Consider the following 21,187-nt stretch of genomic DNA (forward strand, 5'->3'; position numbering starts at 1 on the left):
CCTCTTTTTTTTTGAGAAACATTTATTTTATATATGCAGATGCATACTTACTTAGTGTTTTGAAAGATGTTGCACCAATATCTTCATGCCTCTAATTTATCTATTCTCTTGAATTATTTCCTTAGAATAAATTCCCAAGAGTGAAATTACTAGGTCAAAGGGTATGACCATTTTTACAGCTCTTGTCAATATTGCTCTTAAATTGTAGTGTCCAGAATGAAATGCAATTCTCAGACAGAGCAAGGTACTGTGGGGCTATTAAGTTCTCAAGGTCTGTACAATATATCATCCTTTAAATCAAGCAGCCTAGAATGTATTAGCTTTTTTCCTCTCTTTCTTTTTTCTTTGCTATATGTGACTCATTGACCTAGTAGCCAATAGAGCCCTTAGACCATTTCCTAGGCACTATGTCTTAAAGCTATAGTTGCTTTATCCCAGGAGGGTTTTGAGGATGCATGACTTGAATTTACTTTCTTAGTTTTTTGTTTTTGTCTTTAAACAACAGATTCTATGCTCCCAAGAGGTATATGGTTAAAGTGGTCTTAGCTAGAAACTGCAGGTGGCACTATAAGGCTGTCACAAGGGTAAAATAGGTGTTTTGTTTTGTTTTGTTTTTCCATCATGAGGCCTGAACTCTGGGTAGTGGGCACTGTCTCTCAGCTCTTCAACACAAGGCTAGTGTTCTACCACTTGAGCCACAGTGCCAACTTCCAGTTTTTCCTGTTTATGTGGTACTGAGGAATTGAATCCAGGGCCCCATGCATGTAAGGTAAACAGTCTACCACTGAGCCACCTTCCCAGCCTTAAAATAGGTGCTTTTTAATACATCACTTTTTTTTTTAAGTTTGATAGTAGGTTCATTATCAGAGTTCCTTTGTCCTTTCCTGTTCACAAGAAGAGAACAAATGTGAAACTGAAGAGAGCAAATGTGAAACTGAATTTGGAATATTATCTGAGGCAAATACCAATGGATTTGTGTTTTTCTCATTGTTTGATCTCCCAGGGGAATCTGGGATGGCTTGTTTAGAGTTAGTTATAACACATCTCAAGCTACTATTTTGACTTTTGAAGTTTACACTTTGAGATGCTATGTTCTCCCCTCCCCCCCAATGTTCCTGCCATCTTCCCCTTAGTCACTGAAAGAGATCAAATTTTATTCAAGTCAGGTACCTATGGATCACACCTGTAAGCTACTCTGGAGGATGAGACAGCCTAGGTAGGAGATTCAGATATTCTTATCTCCAATTAATCACCAGAAAAAGTGAAGTGGTGTTATTGCTCTAAGTGGTAGAGCACTAGCCTTGAGCAAAAAGAGCTCAAGGAAGTGCTCAGGCCCTGAATTCAAGTCCCAAGAACAACAACAACAAGGAACCAGAGGGCTGGGGAAAACACACACACAAACACCTAACTTACCTTGCATTATTGAGGCCCTGGGTTTGATTCCTCAGCACCACATAAGCAGAAAAAGCGTGAAGTGCACTGTGGCTCAAGTAGTAGAGTGCTGGCCTTGAGCTGAAGAGCTGAGGGACAGCGCCCAGGCCCAGAGTTCAGGCCCCACGACCGGCAAAAAGAAAAAAAGAAAAAAAAAAGAGTTTGGGAAGGTGGTAGAGTACTTGCCTGTCATGCATCAGGCCCGGGGTTCAATTCCTTAACACCACAAAAGCAGAAAAAGCCAGAAGTGGCACTGTGGCCCAAGTGGTAGAGTAGTAGCCTTGAGCTGAAGAGCTGAGGGACAGCACCTCGGGCTGCACAACTGGCAAAAAGAAAAAGAAAAAAAAAAAAAAGAAAATTTATGTGGAATTCTAGTTGAATGAGATTTCATCTCAATAGCTTGTTCTTTCTTTTCCTTTCTTTCTCTTTCTTTCCTTCTTTCTTCCTTGCCAGTCGTGGGGCTTGAACTCTGGGCCTGGGCACTGTCCTCAGCGCTTTAGCTCAAAGCTAGTGCTCTACCACTTGAGCCACAGTGCCACTTCCAGTTTTCTGGATGGTTTATTGAAGATAAGAGTCTCACAGACTTCACTGCCTGGGCTGGCTTTGAACCACGATCCTCAGATCGTGAGTAGCTAGGATTACAGGTGTGAGGCACTGGCGTCTGGCTGCTTTCTTTCTCTTTCCAATTCCCTTCTTTGTCCTTGTTATCCACCATTCTATAATTCTGCTTATTGGCAAATTGTTAAAACTCTAAGCAAGGATTTTAGACTTTCTGGATTTAAATTGGATTGACAAGTTTCAGCAGAATAATGTATTGTCGTGTATGGGAAAATTGAAAGGAAATCATCTTAACCTGTATCTGGGCTGTGAAAGGTCATGGGGAACATCTGCTGAACAGTGACTGAATTAGCATGTGAGCTTGGCTTGGCAAGCATCACCTAAAAAGGTATTTCCCACCTAACAAGGGCTGATTAATAATAGGTCTGGCACTTTTCAGGTGAATTAGTGCCAAGAAAGGAATGAGAAGGGACTGAGAATATCAATATATTCTGTTCAGGGCTGGGAAGGTGGCTCAGTGGTAGAGCGTTTGCCTTGCATGCCTGAGGCCCTGGGTTTGATTCCTCAGCACCATATAAGCAAAAAGAAAAAGCTGGGGGGCTGGGAAGGTGGCTCAGTGGTAGAGTGCTTGCCTTGCATGCATGAGGCCCTGGGTTCAATTCCTCAGCACCACATAAGCAGAAAAAGCCAGAAGTGGTGCTGTGGCTCAAGTGGTAGAGCACTAAGTAGTCTTGAGCGGAAGAGCTGAGGGACAGTGCCCAAGCCCAGAGTTCAAGCCCCACAACTGACCAAAAAAAAAAAGAAAGAAAAAGAAAAAAGCCAGAAGTGGTACTGTGGCTTAAGTGGTAGAGCGCTAGCCTTGAGCTGAAGAGCTGAGGGATAGCGCCCAGGCCCAGAGTTCAGGTCCCACGACTGGGCCCAAAAATAAATAAATAAATTCTGTTCAGATATCTCCCTATTTCAGATCTGGGGGGCAATGAGGTTAATTTTACTACCGTGCCCTTAATCTTCCCCCCACCCACAAGTTTGAACTTCACTTCTTTTGTTCTTTTTTTCCTATTTTTCCTTCCTGGGGTCCACAGAAACTTGCTTATTGCTTTTCAGTGTTGTGTATTGTGTGTACCCATATTGATACTTGTACCTATATTGATACTGTTCTTCCTTAGCTTTCCCACACAAGGCTGCCAGCCACTTGAGCCATACCTCTACTTTTGACTTTTGGGTGGAGATAAGAATCTTATGAACTTTTCTAACCAGGCTGGCTTCAAACTGTAATCCTCAGATTTCAGCTTCCTGAATAGCTAGGATTACAGGTGTGAGACACTGGCACCTAGTTTAATTTGGGTAAGAAAGCAAATAACTATTTAATTTGGGCACTTGGTAGCAGACTATTTTCTATTCAGTGATTTGGAACTCACTGCCTCTTAGTAGATAACTTCTCTTGCATAGCCAAAAGGATGGGTCTGATCATTTCTTTTTCTTTTTCTTTTTTTTGTTGGTCATGGGGCTTGAACTCTGGGTTTGGGCGCTAGCTTATCCTTCAGCTCTTCAGCTCAAGGCAAGCACTCTACTGCTTGAGCCACAGTGCCACTCTGGTTTTCTAGTGGTTTATTGGAGATAAGAGTCTCACAGACTGCCGGGCGCTGGTGGCTCACGCCTGTAATCCTAGCTACTCAGGAGGCTGAGATCTGAGGATCGCGGTTCAAAGCCAGCCCGGGCAGGAGAGACCGTGAGACTCCTATCTCCAATAAACCACCAGAAAACCGGAAGTGGCGCTGTAGCTCAAGTGGTAGAGCGCTCGCCTTGAGCTGAAGAGCTGAGGGACAGCGCCCAAGCCCAGAGTTCAAGCCCCACAGCCGAAAAAAAAAAAAAAAAAAAAAAAAAGAGTCTCACAGACTATCCTGCCTGAGCTGGCTTTGAACCGTGATCCTCAGCCTCCTGAGTAGCTAGGATTACAGGTGTGAGCCACCAGTGACCGGCAGGATCTGATCATTTTTGATTCATCTCCCATCAAGCTCTTGTCCTTCTCTGTCAACGTGTTTGTTGTTTTGATGTTCCTGTTTTTGCTGATGTTACTCTTCTTTACTGTAGTTCTTTTCTTCACTGCTAATCCATATCTTTATACTTCTTTTATGACCCAGATTAAGGTTTATCCCTAAATGATGCCTTTGCCAATTAATTCTACTTGCAGTAATCTTTTCCTCTTGAATTCTTTTAGTATTCTTGTCTAGTTGGTATTGGTCTATTTTGGGACACATTGCCATATAATTTGTTTTCTGTCTCATATTTGCAAGCTTTGTTCTTTATTCCAAAGCCCCATCTGGGCAGGGATTGCCTGCTCCCAATGCAAATAACAAAATGTTTGTTATAGAAGGGCCTGGGGCCAGGCGCTGGTGGCTCACGCCTGTAATCCTAGCTACTCAGGAGGCTGAGATCTGAGGATTGCGGTTCAAAGCCAGCCCGGGCAGGAAAGACCGTGAGACTCCTATCTCCAATAAACCACCAGAAAACCCGAAGTGGCGCTGTAGCTCAAGTGGTAGAGCGCTCGCCTTGAGCTGAAGAGCTGAGGGACAACGCTCAGGCCCAGAGTTCAAGCCCCACGACTGACCAAAAAAAAAAAAAAAAAAAAAAAGAAGAGCCTGGGTTCAAACTCCAGTTCTTCAAAACAAGCAAACAAAATAAAACAAAAACCCAGGATATGTATTAAGTATGAATAAATTAACAACTTGGACTTTCATGTTCATTTGTTACATGGGGAGTGTCTCTCAGGGATGCTGAGACAATGAAATGAGACATTGCATTGACAGCACTTTATAAATTATAAAACTTTTGAGAAGCAAGTATGATCCAGTAATCCCAACTATTTGGGAAGTAGAAATCAGGAAGATTGAATTCAAGGCCTGGATATAAAGCTAGTGAAACCATATCCAAACAAACAAGGCAGGTGTGGTGGTTCATACTTGTATTCCCATCTAGAGATATAGGTTGGAGAAACTAAATTCAGGCCAGCGGGGCAAAAAGTTTGAGCCCCTAAATGAAAATTAACTAGAGCAAAAGAGCCAAAAGTGTGGCTTAAGTCATAGAGTACTTACTTTAGGACCTTGAATTCAAACTGACAAAAGTTAGATAGTATTAATTTGTGTGTGTGTGTGTTGGTATTAGGGCTTGAACTGGATTACAGGCATGACCTGTCAACAAGTTAATTTTTATTTTATTATTTTTGATAATACTCAGGTTTGAACTCAGGGCTTTGAGCTCTATCACTCAAGCTATGCCCTGAGTGTCAGTTTTAATTTTATATGTGTGTGTGTGTATATGTGCACACACACACACACACACACACACACACGTGGGCTGGGAATATGTGGCTTACTGGTAGAGTGCTTGCCTAGCATGCATGAAACCCTGGGATCTATTCCTCAGTTCCACAGAAACAGAAAAAGCCAGAAGTGGTGCTATGGCTCAATTGGTAGAGCAAAAAGCTCAGCGGCAGTGCTTAGTCCCTGAGTTCAAGTCCCAGGACTGGAAAAAAAAATTTTCATATATATAGTTAGGTCTGCCCTGGAAAAATGACCCTTTCCTTTTGTTTTTCCTCTGGCCATACATGGCCTTCCCTAGAAGTCCCTGCCCAACAATTGTAACCCAGGCAACTGGCATACCTGGGGGCAATAAGCAGTCTCCTAGGCTATGAAGTCATTGTTGTAGCTATTATCTCCTTCCTGACCTCTCCCTTTATAATCTCCATCATGAGTTCCCCTGTATGCCCCTTGCATGCCTCCATCCTACATCTTGTGCAGGCTGGCAGTTTGACCCTCCCTCTACCCCTGCCACCCCTCACCCCTCAAACTCTTTTCTGCCTCAACTATGTGGTTGTCAGTTTGAGGCTAGCATGGAATACACACACACACACACACACACACACACACACACACACACACACACACAATCTTCCTACCTCAGCTTCTAAGAGCTGAGATTACAGACATGTGCCATAACTGACCAATAATTTTTTTTCCTTGCAAAGCTAGGGATTGAATTCAGGGTTTCCAATATGCCAGGCAAGTATTGTACCATGGAGCAATGACTCCAGCTCTATTTTCTTTTTATAGTGCTGGTCCTGGGGCTTGAACTCAGGTCCTGGGAGCTGTCCCTCAGCTTTTTTGCTAAAGGCTAGTGTTCTACCTCTTGAGCCACATCTCCACTTCTGGCTTTTGGGTAGTTAATTGGAGATAAGAGTTTCATAGACTTTCCTGCCTGGCCTGGCTTTGAATTGGGATCCTCAGATGCCTCCTGAGTAGCTAGGATCACAGGTATGAGCCACTGGCACTTGGTATGGCTCAAGTGGCAGTGCCAATCAGAGAAGACTGCTGCCTGCAATCTTCTGCAGATTTGGAACTGTAGTTCTCTATTAGGTCTGTCTCCTGCATCCCTCCCCCACTAAGGGTATGAGGAACTAGGAAGGATGAAAACTGAACATTCTATTTTTGCTGATAATTGTGAAACAATTTTACATTTTCCACAAGTCTCAGCTTGCCAATGCATTCAGTTGCAAGATGTTTTCCAGGGACTCTGGGTCCTAACTAATCTACCCTATTTTTTTTTTTTTTTAAGCAAATCTACTCTTTAGGTAGTAATGGGGTTTGAACGCTAGAGTTTCACCTTTCCTGGGCTGGAACTCTACACTTGAGCCATGACTTTAGATCTGCTTTTTATTGGGTTAATTGGAGATGTATCTTGTAGACTTTTCTGCCTGGGCTGGCTATGGACTTTTTTTTTTTTTTTTTGGTCGGTCGTGGGGCTTGAACTCTGGGCCTGGGCGTTGTCCCTCAGCTCTTCCGCTCAAGGCGAGCGCTCTACCACTTGAGCTACAGCGCCACTTCCGGTTTTCTGGTGGTTTATTGGAGATAGGAGTCTCACGGTCTCTCCTGCCCGGGCTGGCTTTGAACCGCGATCCTCAGATCTCAGCCTCCTGAGTAGCTAGGATTACAGGCGTGAGCCACCAGCGCCCGGCTTGGCTATGGACTTTGATCCTCCATATCTCACCTGTTTGAGCAGCTAGGATAACAGGTATAAGCAACTGGTACCTGGATATGGGGTGTGGAATTTTGGCTTCCTAACCCAAGCAAGTTAAGAACAAAGTAGCATACTGCCTGTAGCCCCAGATTTGGCAAGCTGAGGCAGGAAGATCATGAATTTGAAGCCAGCCTTGACATCAGAATTTTACACAGCAAAATCCAGTGTAAAAAATAAATAAATAAAAAAGCTGGGCACCAGTGGCTCACATCTGTAACATTAGCTACTCAGAAAGCTTGAGATGTGAGAAGCCAGCCAGGTCAGCCAAGTCGGAGAGACTCTTATCTTCAATTAACCACCCAAAAAGCCGGAAGTTGCCAGGCGCCAGTGGCTCACGCCTGTAATCCCAGCTACTCAGGAGGCTGAGATCTGAGGACTGCGGTTCAGTCTGTCCAGGCAGGAAACTCCGTGAGACTCTTATTTCCAATAAACCACTCCGAAAACCGGAAGTGGTGATGTGGCTCACATGGTAGAGTGCTGGCCTTGAGCTGAAGAGCTGAGGGACCCACAACCGACCAAAAAAAAAAAAAAAAAAAAAAGCTGGAAGCAGAGCTGTAAATTCAAGCCCAAGACAGACTGACACGCACAATCAAAACAATACAAAAAACACCCCCCCAAAAAACCCCCGAACAACACACAAACACACACAACCACAAAAATCCTCCCAAACAAAAAACTACAAGGATGACTTGATATGTGTGTACTATCCTACTCAATTGCATGCACTGTGATTGAAACAACAGACTTGTGGAAACCAAAACTATGGGGGATATCTGTGGTGTCCAGCTATACATATGTAAGTCTTAGTCTTAGGGAGCACGTTCAGAGCCCCCTTTGGAATCTCGGGGGCTTTCCTGCTCAGGCTGGCTGAGAACCACGATCCTCAGGTTCAGCCTCTGGGGTAGCTAGCGCCGGGCTAGACGGAAGTGGGGTGGGAGTGGGGGTATTTAATAGAAAGATTCAACAGAAAGCATTACTGAGGGATAGAGGACAGCTGGGCAGATCTGAAACCTGTCACAGAAAACGACTTGAGAACATAGCCAGGGCAGATCCCTGAAGTTCGAACCCAAGGTAATCCTGGGCTGTACTGTGTGTGCATCCTCTCCCCCAACCCTCACCACTTCCTGTATTCATTCCCGGGAGGCCTGGTGGCCGCCTGGTCTGGATCTCCAGTTTCCCGAAGTCGGTGGCTCCGGAATGGCTTCAAGGATGTTTAGTGGACAGGAACCTAAAGGCTTCCGGACCGACTCTAGAGCGATCGCAGAAGAGGTCCCGGGCTCGGACTTATAGCAAAAGGCTGTGCGCGAGGTTTGCCAACGCGCGCCTTCGGCCATCTTCGGGAAGTTTCGGTTCTTTCCGGCAGTTCTCGCTCGGCCCTCCAGTCCGGCCGAGTGTTAATCCCCCATTTCACCTTCCCGCCGTCAGGTTTGGGCTGTCTTGCACGCTGACGTGAGTTCGAGTCTCACCCGTTCCTCTCTAAGACTTCTTCAAGCCCACGGTAGTGACGAGTGCCGTAACAGACGACCCCCCCCCCCCCCCGAAAGGAGCCGTAACACGAAGGCCAACCTAGAAGCCCGCCTCCGCCAAGATGCCACTCCACTGCAAAAGGGTCGACGCACGGGTCGCCCGAGGCTCGGGCTTCGTTCGCGCGCCCGTTGGCTGCGACCGCCTGGAGCTCGGCCAATCAGGTTCACGCCCGCGCGAGTGCGCGCCGTACGCGCCTGGCTGGATGGCTGGCGCGCGCGCTCCCGAGGAGGCTCCGGGGCGGGGCAAGCAGGGCGAGCCGGAGCGAGCGTCCGGCGTGGATCGGCCAGGCACTCCCGCGTCGGGCGAGGGGAGACGGGGCGGTGATTCTTCCTCAGCCCGCCACCCCGCGGCCGAGGGAAGTGAGGAAGGTGGCGGTGGGGGCGGGGCGGCGTCCGGCTCTGAGAGAACTGGGGGAGGAGCGCGGCAGCGGCGGCGGTAGCAGCGGCGGTAGCAGCAGCAGTGGCGGCGGCGGCGACGACGTCGACGACGGAGGCTCCAGAAGAGAAGGCGGAGAATCTGCTTTTCCTTTTCTCAGACCCCGAGAGAGTTCGAGGCGCTGAGCCGGGAACTGGAGGGACACGCCGACTGCGGGAGACCCGGAGCTAGGTGAGGCTGAGGAGGATGCCGGGTGAATGGGGCTGGCGGGGCTGGAGGGGGGTGCTGAGGTGGAGGACGGGTCGAGGGGGGGGAGAGGATGAGGGAGCAGGGGCCACGGGCGTGTGGGAGAGGAGGGTCGGACGCGAGCCCTGGGAGACCCGGAGCGCTCCAAAGGTCGAGGGTCTGTGGGGGGGTTTCCTGGGGGCGAGCGAGGCTCGCGGGCCCGAGTTGGGGAGTTTGCGCTGAGGGATAGGCCCGGGAAACAATGGAGAGAGGGGGACTCCGGTGTAAGCGTGGGGAGGGGGGGGGAGGGGGAGTGGATTTTTAAGAAATAACGCGCAAGATCGAGAAGAATGAAAGGGATGGGTTGTTTGGGACGTTAAAGTACAATGAAATGAGGATTGAAAAGGTCATTTGAGTGGGTGTCAGAGGTCCTTAGGATTTCAGGGTCCTAATGGGATTTTGAAGATAAAAAGAGATAGACAAGCCTTCTTAGCACTGAAAAGGAAAACGAGTTGGAAATAAAGCAGAGAGAGGCACAGAAGTACAACACTTACGGTTTGGGCTTGAATTACAGGGTAAGTCCAGTGGTGTAGAGTAGGTAAGTCTGCACAATGTCTTTCTCCTAATTCATTCAAGATGATGGGATTTAAAAAAAAAATAAAAGTAGTGGATTTTGCCATAAGTTTTGGCCCTTTGCTAAGGAAGTGGAAACCACCATTCATTTAATAATTTTATTATATATTTCATTCTATTGATAAAGCATACCTTCTCAAATCCTCAGCAGTTACTGCATACAATATAGCTGTGCTTAATGAAGAGGAGAGTAACCAAAAAATATCTTGCTTTGAGTTAAGCCGGTGATAATTCAGAGTTCAGGATGTCTTGGGAGTAGGGGAAGCACCCAGGGCTTTTTTGTTTCCTTCTGGACTAAAAGGTGATGAACAGCCTTGATATAAACTTAAGTTATCTGGACTTGGTCAGAATTGCAATTCCTCACTGAGAAATATCCCTGTACTATCTGACACCGGAAGAGAGAGTTTTACCTTAGAAATTGTTTTTTTTTTCTTTTTCTTTTTTGGGTCCGGTGGTAGGGCCTGACCTCTGGGCCTGGGCACTGTCCCTCAGTTCTTCAGCTCAAGGCTAGTGCTCTACCACTTGAGCCACAGCGCCACTTCCGGCTTTTTTCTTTTTGCTTATGTGGTGCTGAGGAATCGAACCCAGGGCCTCATGCATATAAGGCAAGCGCTCTACCACTGAGCCACCTTCCCACCCCAGAAATTGTTTTCTTAATGGTGACTTAAATTATCAGGCTACCTTAAACCTTTCAGTTTAAATTAAGGTGATTTAGGAATAATGTGAGAAAATATTTCTGGGATTATGATCTTTGTATTGTCTTAATATTTGGACTTCCAGACCAAATTTGAGATGATGCTAAATAGAAGAGTGCTGATTTTGAAATTGTTGTTATCATGTTGCCTACATGTCCATATTAAGCTTTTTATTTGTTGGGCATTAAGTTTTGCTGACTCACCTAAGATTTCTGGGCATTCATTAGTTTCTGTTTCTCAGCTGTGTCTCCCTTGGTAGCATTAGATTACTTTATAAAGATCCAGAAATCATAATCTAAATTGTAGTTTCCTTATATGTTATGAAAATCAAACAAGGGAGTGCTCTTAGTGATGTGGCTCTTTATTGACCTTTCAGTGGGCTATGCAAAGTATTTTTTATGTTTTTTTTTTGCATGCATTATCTCATTTAATTTAATCCTTAAATCCTTAAATTAAATGCAGAAGTTAAATAATTTACTAAGGTCACAAAGGTAGTGAATAACTAGACTGACCAGAACTAGTTATATTGGATGCCTTCTTTAAATCTGCACTGCCTGATTGTTTTCTATTCCACTCTTATCTTGGTTGTGGTAAAGCACTGAGAACTGGTTGAAACTAGGGACTGATAGGAACACAGTGATTTGTTTAGATTGGGTTAGTGGCCCAATCTAGAGTTTATAGAAAATTTATTCTGAGATTTACAGAGCTTCAGATAATATGGTTAAAAAATCTTTTTGCTGAAGGATGTATTGTGATTATGAGTAATTTTCTGTTTAGTGTACTACTGAAGTACTGTGCATATGTGGCACTCCTGTAGAAGTCAAGACAACCAATAGCATAGTCAAAACCAATTAACTCTGGAAAACAGTTGAAAACTGCTCAGTGCTCAGGTGTTCTCCAAGCACCTGTTGAGCCTACAATTGATACTGGCATTATCTCTAAATATAGACAGGATCCTCTTAGAAACCCAGAATGAAACATACAGAACCAAGAGAAACAGCTGGGGCCTGGGGAAGTAGCCAAAAGTTACTGGCCAAAACATCAGCATAGCCCCTGGAGGCCGATTAGGCTGATTAGATGCTAGTAAATAGCAGGGAAGGAGGAATTTTCATTTGTTGAAGTTTATATATCCCTAGTTACTGATTGTGTGTGTGTGTGTGTGTGTGTGTGTGTGTGTGTGTGAGAGAGAGAGAGAGAGAGAGAGAGAGAGAGAGACATGTATGGATGAACAAATATATACTTAAAAGATGGTTGTATTAACACCATTTTTCAGATAAGGCTCAGAAAAGTTCACTAATACACAGGGTACCTTTTGTTTTTTGGTGCCTGTATTGATTGAGGCATGAACTCAGGACCTGGGTGTTATCCCTCAGCATTTTTCCACTCAAGGCCTAGTGCTCTATCACCTGAGCCACAGCTCAAAAAAAACTCCTGCTTTTTTTAGTGGTTAATAGGAGATAAGACTGTGCATCTTTCCTGTCCATTATGGCTTTAAACTGAGATCATCAGGTCTTAGCCTTCAGAGTAGGAGTAAAGGCATGAGCCACTGGAACCTGGGTACATGCTGAGTCACTTAATAATGACAAGATGAATATTTGAATATGGTATTAAAAATTTCTGATTGCAGTTTTTTTTTAATGTAGAGCCATCATACAAAAGCTAGGAATTAAAAGTCACTCTTTTTTTGACCCTCCTTTCTCTTTTTGAAGCAAACCTGATTGTATCAGTCTTGTTGCTTTTATTGGAAACTGGAAGGAAAAGCTTGTATTTATTTATTTGTGGGGAAGGAAGAATTCATTCATTGTATGACCAAATGACCTCTTGTAGAATATAGTTCAGCTTCCTTAGTTGCTTGGTGTATTTCAGAAGCAACATGAAAATGGCATGTCCAGCCGGGCGCCAGAGGCTCATGCCTGTAATCCAATCCTAGCTATTCAGGAGGCTGAGATCTGAGGATCCAGGTTCAAAGCCAGCCCGAGCAGGAAACTCCAAGAGACTCTTATCTCCAATAAACCACTAGAAAACTGGAAGTGGCACTGTGGCTCAAGTGGTAGAGTGCTCGCCTTGAGCTGAAGAGCTGAGGGACAGTGCCCAAGCCCAGAGTTCAAGTCCCACTATCAACAAAAACAACAACAACAACAAACAAAAAAAAGAAAATGGCATGTCCATCCCTTCTAAACTGAGGTTTCACCTCCCTCTTTTAGTGGGGATTAAACTGAGGGTCTTTGTACTTGCTAAGGCACAAGCATTCTGTCACTTAAACCACCCTAGTCTTGAGGTCTTGACTTTCTGGGTAAGTCTTCTAAACTGGAGGAGAACAATGAAGCATGTCTACAAACTCTTACCACTTTGTTTTTAGTAGTACTGAGATTTGAACTTAAGGCTTTGTACTTGCTAGGTAGCCTGTTTACCATGTGAGCCACTCTACCAGTCTCTCTTTACCACTCTTATCAGTCTTCTGTATGGCAGGCTAGCACCCTCTATAATCCTCTTATTTGTGTTGACAGGTGTGTGCCACTGTGCCTGTATAAGCTAGGTTACTTTGTCCAGCTGTTTGTTGAGATAGAATCTCTTGAACACTTAGGTCTAAGCTGACTTCTAACTATGGTGTTCTGATCTCAGCCTCCTAAGTAGAGAATTACAGGTGTTACCAATTTGCTTGATATGCTTTGCCACAAAACTTTGGTCATTGTTATTGCCTTTTTTTTTTGGTTAGTTGTGGGGCTTGAACTTTGGGCCTAGGTGCTGTCCCTGAGCTCTTTTTGCTCAAGGCTAGGGCTCTACCACTTTGCACCACAGTGCCATTTCCAGTTTTCTGGTAGTTAACTGGAGACCAGAGTCTGATGGGCTTACCTGTCCAAGTTGGCTTTAGACTGCAGTCCTCAGTTCTTAGCCTCTTGAGTAGCTAGGATTACAGGAATGAGCCAACTGTACCAAAAACCCAGTGGTTACCCTTTTTTGTTTGGCCTAGTTGATTCATACTGTAGCATGTGTCAGAATTTCCTTCCCTCACTTCACCCTCCCTGTTTAATTTTTTTTCCTCAAGACCCAGGGTTTGAACTGAGAACCGTTTGTTTCCTTAGCTTGCTTGCTGTACTGGTATTCCACCACAGGAGCCTCTGGCACTCAGCTGAATTTCTCTTTAAGGCTAAATATATTATTAAAATATTTTTTCTCAAGTCTGGGTGCTGTCCTGTAAGCTTTTTTTTTTTTTTTTTGTCGGTCGTGGGGCTTGAACTCTGGGCCTGGGCGCTGTCCCTCAGCTCTTCAGCTCAAGGCGAGCCTCTACCACTTGAGCTACAGCGCCACTTCCGGTTTTCTGGTGGTTTATTGGAGATAGGAATCTCACGGTCGGTCTCTCCTGCCCGGGCTGGCTTTGAACCGCGATGCTCAGATCTCAGCCTCCTGAGTAGCTAGGATTACAGGCATGGGACACCAGTGCCCAGCTGAATCCAGGGCTTTTTACATTTTGTTTTACTTTTTGTGCTGGCACCAGATCTTGAACTCAAGGCCTCCACACTTTCACTTAGTTTTTTTGCCCTTAGCTAATGCTGTACCATTTGGGCTACACCTTTAAGTGTGGAGAGGATTTTCCTGCCTGAGCCAGCTTTGCATCTTGAACTTCACATCCCAGCTTCCTGAGTAGCTAGGATTACAGGCATGAGCCATTGGCACTGGCAAGAGGTATTTTTAAAAAATTATTATTTAAAAATGTTTTAACTAGGCACTGGTGGCTCATGCCTGTAATTCTAGCTACTTAGGAAACTAAGATCTGAGGACCAGGGTTCAAAGCCAGCCTAGACAGAAAAGTCTTTGAGAGTTATCTCCAATTAACCACCAGATAACCAGAAGTAGAGTATGGCTCAGTGGTTGAGCACTAACCCTGAGAACAAAAACTCAGGCCCGGGCTGGGAAGGTGGCTCAGTGGTAGAGTGCTTGCCTTGCATGTATGAAGCCTTGGGTTCGATTTCTCAGCACCACATAAGCAGAAAAAAAGCTGGAAGTGGCGCTGTAGCTCAAGTGGTAGAGTGCTAGCCTTGAGCTGAAGAGCTGAGGCGTAGTGCCCAGGCCCAGAGTTCAGGCCCCATGACTGACGAAAAACAAAAAAAACTCAGGCCCTGAGTTCATTCTGTAGGACTGACAAATAAAAAATCCCATAAAACTTTTTTCCCCTCTTTTTGTCGGTTGTAGTCTCTTTTTGTTGGTTGTAGGGCCTGGGCACTGTTCCTGAGCTTCTTTTGCTCAAGGCTAGCCCTCTACCACTTGAGCCACAGCACCACTTCTGGCCTTTTCTGTTTGTGTGGTATTGAGGAATCAAACCCAGCATTTCATGTGTGCTAGACAAGCACTCTACAACCAAGCCACATTCCCAGCCCTCAAAAAGTTTTATGTGAGCTGGGTGCCAGTGACTCACACCTGTAATCCTAGCTACTCAGGAGGCTGAGTCTTGAGGATTGAGGTTCAGAGCTAGAATATGTAAAAAAAACCCATGAGTCTCTTGTCTCCAATTAAAACACCAAACAGCTAGAAGTGGTAGAGCACTAGCCTTAAGCACAGAAGATCAGGGACAGTGCCCAGGCCCTGAGTTCAAGCCCCAGGCCCAGCACCCCTTTTCCAGTTTATTTTATGTGTATGAACTGCGATATCCTTTCTTCTTCATTGGAAACTTTGAATGCCTGTTCTATGATTTAAGTATTTATAACAAGTAACTGGAACACACAGGCAGAACATGATGTAAAATTGAAGCCATTTGACTCTTATTTTCTCTCCCTCCGTATATATAATTTGTCACACAATACCAAATACAATAAAGTAGCTGTAAACTGTTTTTTAGGATAGTCTCATTCCCCCATTTCCTTTTTTCTAAATGCCACATGAAGGTTAATTATTAGATGATTGGGCTGCATATAACGTGTGTGTGTGTGTGTTTGTGTGTTTGTGTGTGTATGTATGTATGTGAAACTGCATACGCGTTTGTGTACAGTAGTGAGACTTGTACTTGGCCTTGTGCTTGCTAGGCAGGCATTTTACTACTTAAACCATGTTTTCAAGTTCATTTGCTGTTTCCCTTTGTAAGAGACTAGTGAGCCCACATTTACCTTGGAGGTAGTTAATCTAAAATTCAGGTCAGTTGTTTGACAGCTGAATTATTTGTATTTTTAAAGATTTGAAATTAGTAATTTCAAGCTTCAAATTTGAAGTTTGAATATGTTACTGGATATTGATGATTCACCAGAGGTCAGTATTCACTCTCATTGTTCACACACAGCATGGCAGCCAATAGAAGTGGGTTCCTGAAATGTACATCATCTTTATGTTTTGTAGTAGCAGGCCCTTAAAACATTGTGTAGGGTTTGAGGAAAGCTGTTAGTATAAATGAAATGTCTACACTTCTACATCTATGATTTTTTTAAAATTGGCTTTAACCCCTAAGTAAGTAATTTTTTTTGGGGGGGGGGTCTGGTCATGGGGCCTGAACTCTGGGCCTGGGAGCTGTCCCTCAGCTCTTCAGCTCGAGGCTAGAGCTCTACCACTTGAGCCACAGCGCTACTTCTGGCTTTTTTCATTTTTGCTTATGTGGTGCTGAGGAATCAAACCCAGGGCCTCATGCATGCAAGGCAAGCACTCTACCACTGAGCCACCTTCCCAGGCCATAAGTAAGTAATTTTTGGTAGCTGTAAATTGCAAAGGAGAACTTTCGTATAAATTGTGTGTGTGTGTGTGTGTGTGTGTGTGTGTGTGTGTGTGTGTGTGTGTGTGTGTGTGTGTGTGTGTGTGTGTGTGTGTGTGTGTGTGTTTTCTTTGGGATAAGCTAAAGTCTTTTGGGACTGAGGAGAAAGGTTTGATGAAACGCTTATATAATGTGGATGAGTCAGGATAGGTAAGTGAATGTGTCTTCTTTACTTGGAGATGCTGCCAAGATACTACTTCCTGTTACCTGGATAGTACTGAAAAGATCAATTTGTAAAGCCTGAAGTGTCTTCTATTTTGAATACATTGGTCTGTTCAGTTGTAATTGGCTTGCTACTGTTTTAAGCCTCCCTGAACTAGTAGAGTAGTACTTTTTCCCAAATTACCCACTGGTGCCTGATTATAGCTTGTCAGTGTGGTTAGTCCACAGCTGGTTCTTCCTGGCCGACAGTAACTTTTGATTTAAACTGTGCAACATGCTGGGCACTGGTGGCTCATGCCTGTAATCCTAACTACTCAGGAGGCTGAGATCTGAGGATTGTGGTTCAGAGCTAGCCCCCGCAGAAAAGGCCATGAGACTCTTATCTCCAGTAAACTACTCAGAAAAAGACAGAAGTGGCACTGTGACTCAACGTGGTAGAGCATTAGGCTTGAGTACAAAGAGGCTCAGACAGAGCCCAGGCCCTTAGTTCAAGGCCCAGGATTGGCAAATAAAAACAAACAAAAAAAAGGGGCTGGGAAGGTGGTTCAGTGGTAGAGCGCTTGCCTTGCATGCATGAGGCCCTGGGATCGATTCCTCAGCACCACATAAGCAAAAATGAAAAAAGCCGGAAGTGGCGCTGTGGCTCAAGTGGTAGAGCGCTAGCCTTGAGCTGAAGAGCTGAAGGACAGCGCCCAGGCCCAGAGTTCAGGCCCCATGACTGGACCCAAAAAAAAAAAAAAAAAAGTTTGGTTATCTTTGTACATCTTTATAGAAAATTGTCCTTGTAGCCCATACACATGTGAATGAACCCTCTGTGCGAAGATCTCATCATGAGAGACTTAACATTTGATGAGATCAGTGAAACTTGTTTATAGCTAATAGGGAATGAGTGTGGAAGCTAAAGCAACAGAACTAAGGGAACCATTTCCTAGACTTGATGTTTTGTCATATCTTACTGGTCTATACAATATACTGGTTTTTTTTTTGTTTGTTTATCTTGTGTGTGTGTGTGTGTGTGTGTGTGTGTAGGCATGAGTGTGCAACAGTCCTGGGCTTGAACACAAGGCCTAGGTACTGCTCAAGGTTATACTATATAACTTGAACCACTCTTCCCCTTCATCTTTTTTGGTGGTTAATTAGAAATAATAGTCTCACAGATTTTCCTGCCCAGTTTGGCTTTTAAATTTGATCCTCAGATCTCAGCTCCTGAGTAGCTAGGATTACACATGTGAGCCATGGTGTTCAGATTTTTTTTTTCTTTTCTTAATTTATTTTTTTTACCTACAAGTGGGTGGCCAAAGGGTTTACAATTTAGCATGTCCATTTATGTATACAGCTCATCTTGATCACTCACTCCTTCCATCATTCTCCTCCTCCCAGTTAACCTTTCTGCTATCAGCCACATCAAGTTTGCCAGTTTTTCACATATGTACATTGAGTAATGACAGTTTTGCCCACTGTTGCCTTTCCCTTTCCATTAATCACCAGCTCATACTAATCTACTAAAAAAATGTTTCAGCTTCTTGATAATTTACTTTGCTAAGCTGTTCATTATTCAAAGGTTTACATCATGGAGTTTTATTTTTGTATGTACTATAATTTAGTAAGACTGGCCATGTTTATATGCATGTGCCCCTGTGTATGTTTATTTGGGAAGTCATTTTTTGGGTCTAGTATCCATATATGAAAGAAAACATGCTCCCTTTGTCTTTCTGGGCCTGACTTCACTCAGAATGATGCTTTTCAGATCCATCCTTTTCCTTGCAAAAGACATAATTTTATTCTCGCTGATGGCTGAATAAAATGAATATATATATATATATACATATCTATATGTATATATATATATGTTGCATTTTCCCCTAAGTCTTTCGCAGTGCTGACTTAGTAGTCATGAATTTCTTTAGCTCTGATTATTTCTCTATCACTTCTGAACGATAGCTTCTTTGGATACAGTAGTCTATTCTAGGTTGACAGTTGTCTCTCAGGACCTAAATTATATCTTTTCATGTCCTCCTTGCATTTAATGTGCATGTTGAGAAATCTGCTGTTATTTAAATAGGCTCATCATTGTAAGTTACTTGCCTCTTCTCTTTTGCAGTTTTCAGTATCCTATATATTTAGTTTTTTTGCTATAAGGTATATGGGAGTGTTTTGTCTGTGTTCTTAGCTATTGGGAGTTCTGTAAGCCTATGTCACTCAGATGATACCTTTTTCTTAAGGTTGTATTATTATTCATAAGTCATTATTTTGTTGGATAAGTTTTTATTACCTTTAGTTTTTATTACATGTTCCTCATCTATCTCCATTTTAAGTAAGTTTGATCTTTTCACAGTAGGAGAGGTTTTGTAAGTCACCTTGGTTTCTTCTAATTGTTTTTTCAATTTTTTTGCAATGTCTCATATATTGTTTTTAACCTCTTATGTTCTATTACCAAAAAACATTTTTTGTGTGTGTGCTAGTCCTGGGGCTTGAACTAGGTTTGTCTGCTATCCCTTAACCTTTCTGCTCAGGGCTAGCACAAGAGAGTTTAACGTGTCCATTTATGTGTACAGTGTATTTTGAGTTGCAGCTCCACTTCTAGCTGTTTTTGGTAGTTAATTGAAGATAGGGGTCTTACACACTTCCCTGCCTCAGCTGGCTCTCAGGGCCTCAGTGCTGTCCCTAGTTTTTACGCTCAAGGCTAGTACTCTACCATTCTGAGTCAGTGCCACTTCCAGTTTTCTGTTGGTTAATTGGAGATGAGTCTCACTGACTTTCTTGCTCAGGCTGGCTTCAAATTGCCATCCTCAGATCTCAGCCACCCAAACAGCTAGGATTATAGGCATGAGCCACCAGCACTCGGCCAAATTAAATTTTTTCTTTGGGCAATAGAACTCTTCATTTCTGGATTTCAGTTTGGTGGGATTTGTTAACTTGCTTATTTATTTATTTGTTTATTTATTTAAACTGTTTCCATCTTTTGATTGAATTCCCCCCCCTTTTTTGGGGGGGTCCGGTCGTGAGGCTGGAACTCTGGGCCTGGGCGCTGTCCCTCAGCTCTTCAGCTCAAGGCTAGCACTCTACCACTTGAGCCACAGCGCCACTTCCGGCTTTTTCTTTTTTCTTATGTGGTGCTGAGGAATCGAACCCAGGGCCTCATGCATGCAAGGCAAGTGCTCTACCACTGAGTCAACTTCCCAGCCCCTCCCCCCCCTTTTTTTTGTCAGTTGTAGGGTTTGAACTCAGAGCCTCGGCACTGTCCCTGAGCTCTTTAGTCAAGGCTAGGGCTCTACCGATTTAAGGCACAGCTCCATTTCCAGTTTTCTGGTAGTTAATTGGAGATAAGAGTCTCACAGGGTCTGGAAAGGTGGCTCAGTGGTCTAGTGCTTGCCTTGCATGCATGAGGCCCTGAGTTCAATTCCTTAGCACCACATACGCAGAAAAAAGCCAGAAGTGGCACTGTGGCTCAAGTATAGTAGGGAGACAGCCTTGAGCTGAAGGGCTGAAGGAGAGCACCCAGGCCCAGAGTTCAGGCCCCACAACTGGCAAAAAAAAAAAAGAGTCTCATAGACTTTCTTACCAGGGCTGTCATTTTTGTTTTTGTTTTGTCAGTCCTGGGCTTGAACTCTGGGCTTATGGTACTGTCCCTGAGCACCTTTTGCTCAAAGTGAGTACTCTACCACATAAGCCCACTTGCATATTTTTCTGTAATTAATTGGATAAGAGTCTTCATGGAATTTCCTGTCTAGGCTGGCTTTGAACCACAATCCTCAGATCTCAGCCTCTTGAGTAGTTGGGATTACAGGTGTGAGCCAACACTGGCTGGCTGAATTCCTTTCTCCTATCTTGCATTGCCTTCTTTCAGCTGTTTGTATTCTCTTGATATTTAGTTGATCTCTTGTTTGTTTGAATTTGCTTGCAATTTGTCTAGTTTTTTAAAAACATCTGTTACTTTATTAGTCATTCTTCACATAGTTTTATTGAGCTCATTGGTGTTTCTTTCTCTTCACTCTCACTTAATACCTTCGTTGTGGCTTTGATGGTTTTTGAGAGAGAATGTTTCCTTGTTTATTCATGAGTTTTGTAATCTTTTGTTGCATTTATATATCTAGGTCCAGTATTAGTGGAGATTTCATCTCATGTATACTCTTAGTTGGTGATTTCTTGAAGCTTTATTGAAATGAGGTGATGGCTGAGTAGTGGTGTATGGATTCGGAAGAAGGTATTGATAGTCAATTTCAGTGCTTGAGACACTGTCTGTTGGACTCTTCTAGACTCAGAGTGAGTGAAGAAAGCTTCTTCCAGTATTAATCAGCCTTGTTTGTGTTGTTATAATGTAGACAAGTCATTGCTGCTGCTTCAGTCTTTTCGGATATAGGAACCTAGGTGTATCTTCATTTTCTAGGAAGACTTTCCTTAACCGGAGTGGTAGTAGGAAGGAGATCGAGAGGGTAGTCCTATAGGAATAATACTAGGTATTTGGTGATATAAGGTAGAAAGGGGGAGGTAGGTAATCTAAGCTTTGTGGAGAAGTTAATGGGAAGGTGGAATAAGTTAAGCAGGGGAAAAAATGATTATTGGGTTACATAGCAGTGGAGATGACGTAAGGAAAAATGAGTAGGTATATACATACTAACATATTAAGAAAACAAAAAACAGAGAACACCAGTGACAAAGTAGAAAAGAGGGGGAAAAAGGAGAGGAAAACATACAAAGAAATACAAACAAAAAGCAAAAAAATGAAAGAATAAATGATGTTCAGGTAGTTTTAATTACCAGATGTATTTAGGTTCTG

At 43.7% G+C, this 21,187-nt stretch overlaps 1 protein-coding gene across 1 annotated transcript in view; it reads left to right on the forward strand.

The window, feature by feature from the left end:
* The first annotated feature begins 8,876 nt into the window (after window positions 1–8,876).
* Window positions 8,877–21,187, forward strand: part of Spats2 (spermatogenesis associated serine rich 2) — a 66,567-nt gene continuing 54,256 nt past the window's right edge. The window contains exon 1 of the mRNA XM_070040482.1: window positions 8,877–9,195. The gene's annotated coding sequence lies outside the window, so the exon portion shown is untranslated. The remainder of the gene's footprint in view (window positions 9,196–21,187) is intronic.

The sequence above is a fragment of the Dipodomys merriami genome, unplaced genomic scaffold, assembly GCF_024711535.1.
Source record: "Dipodomys merriami isolate MVZ:Mamm:240054 unplaced genomic scaffold, mDipMer1.0.p SCAF_10, whole genome shotgun sequence".
NCBI classification, from domain to species: domain Eukaryota; kingdom Metazoa; phylum Chordata; class Mammalia; order Rodentia; family Heteromyidae; genus Dipodomys; species Dipodomys merriami.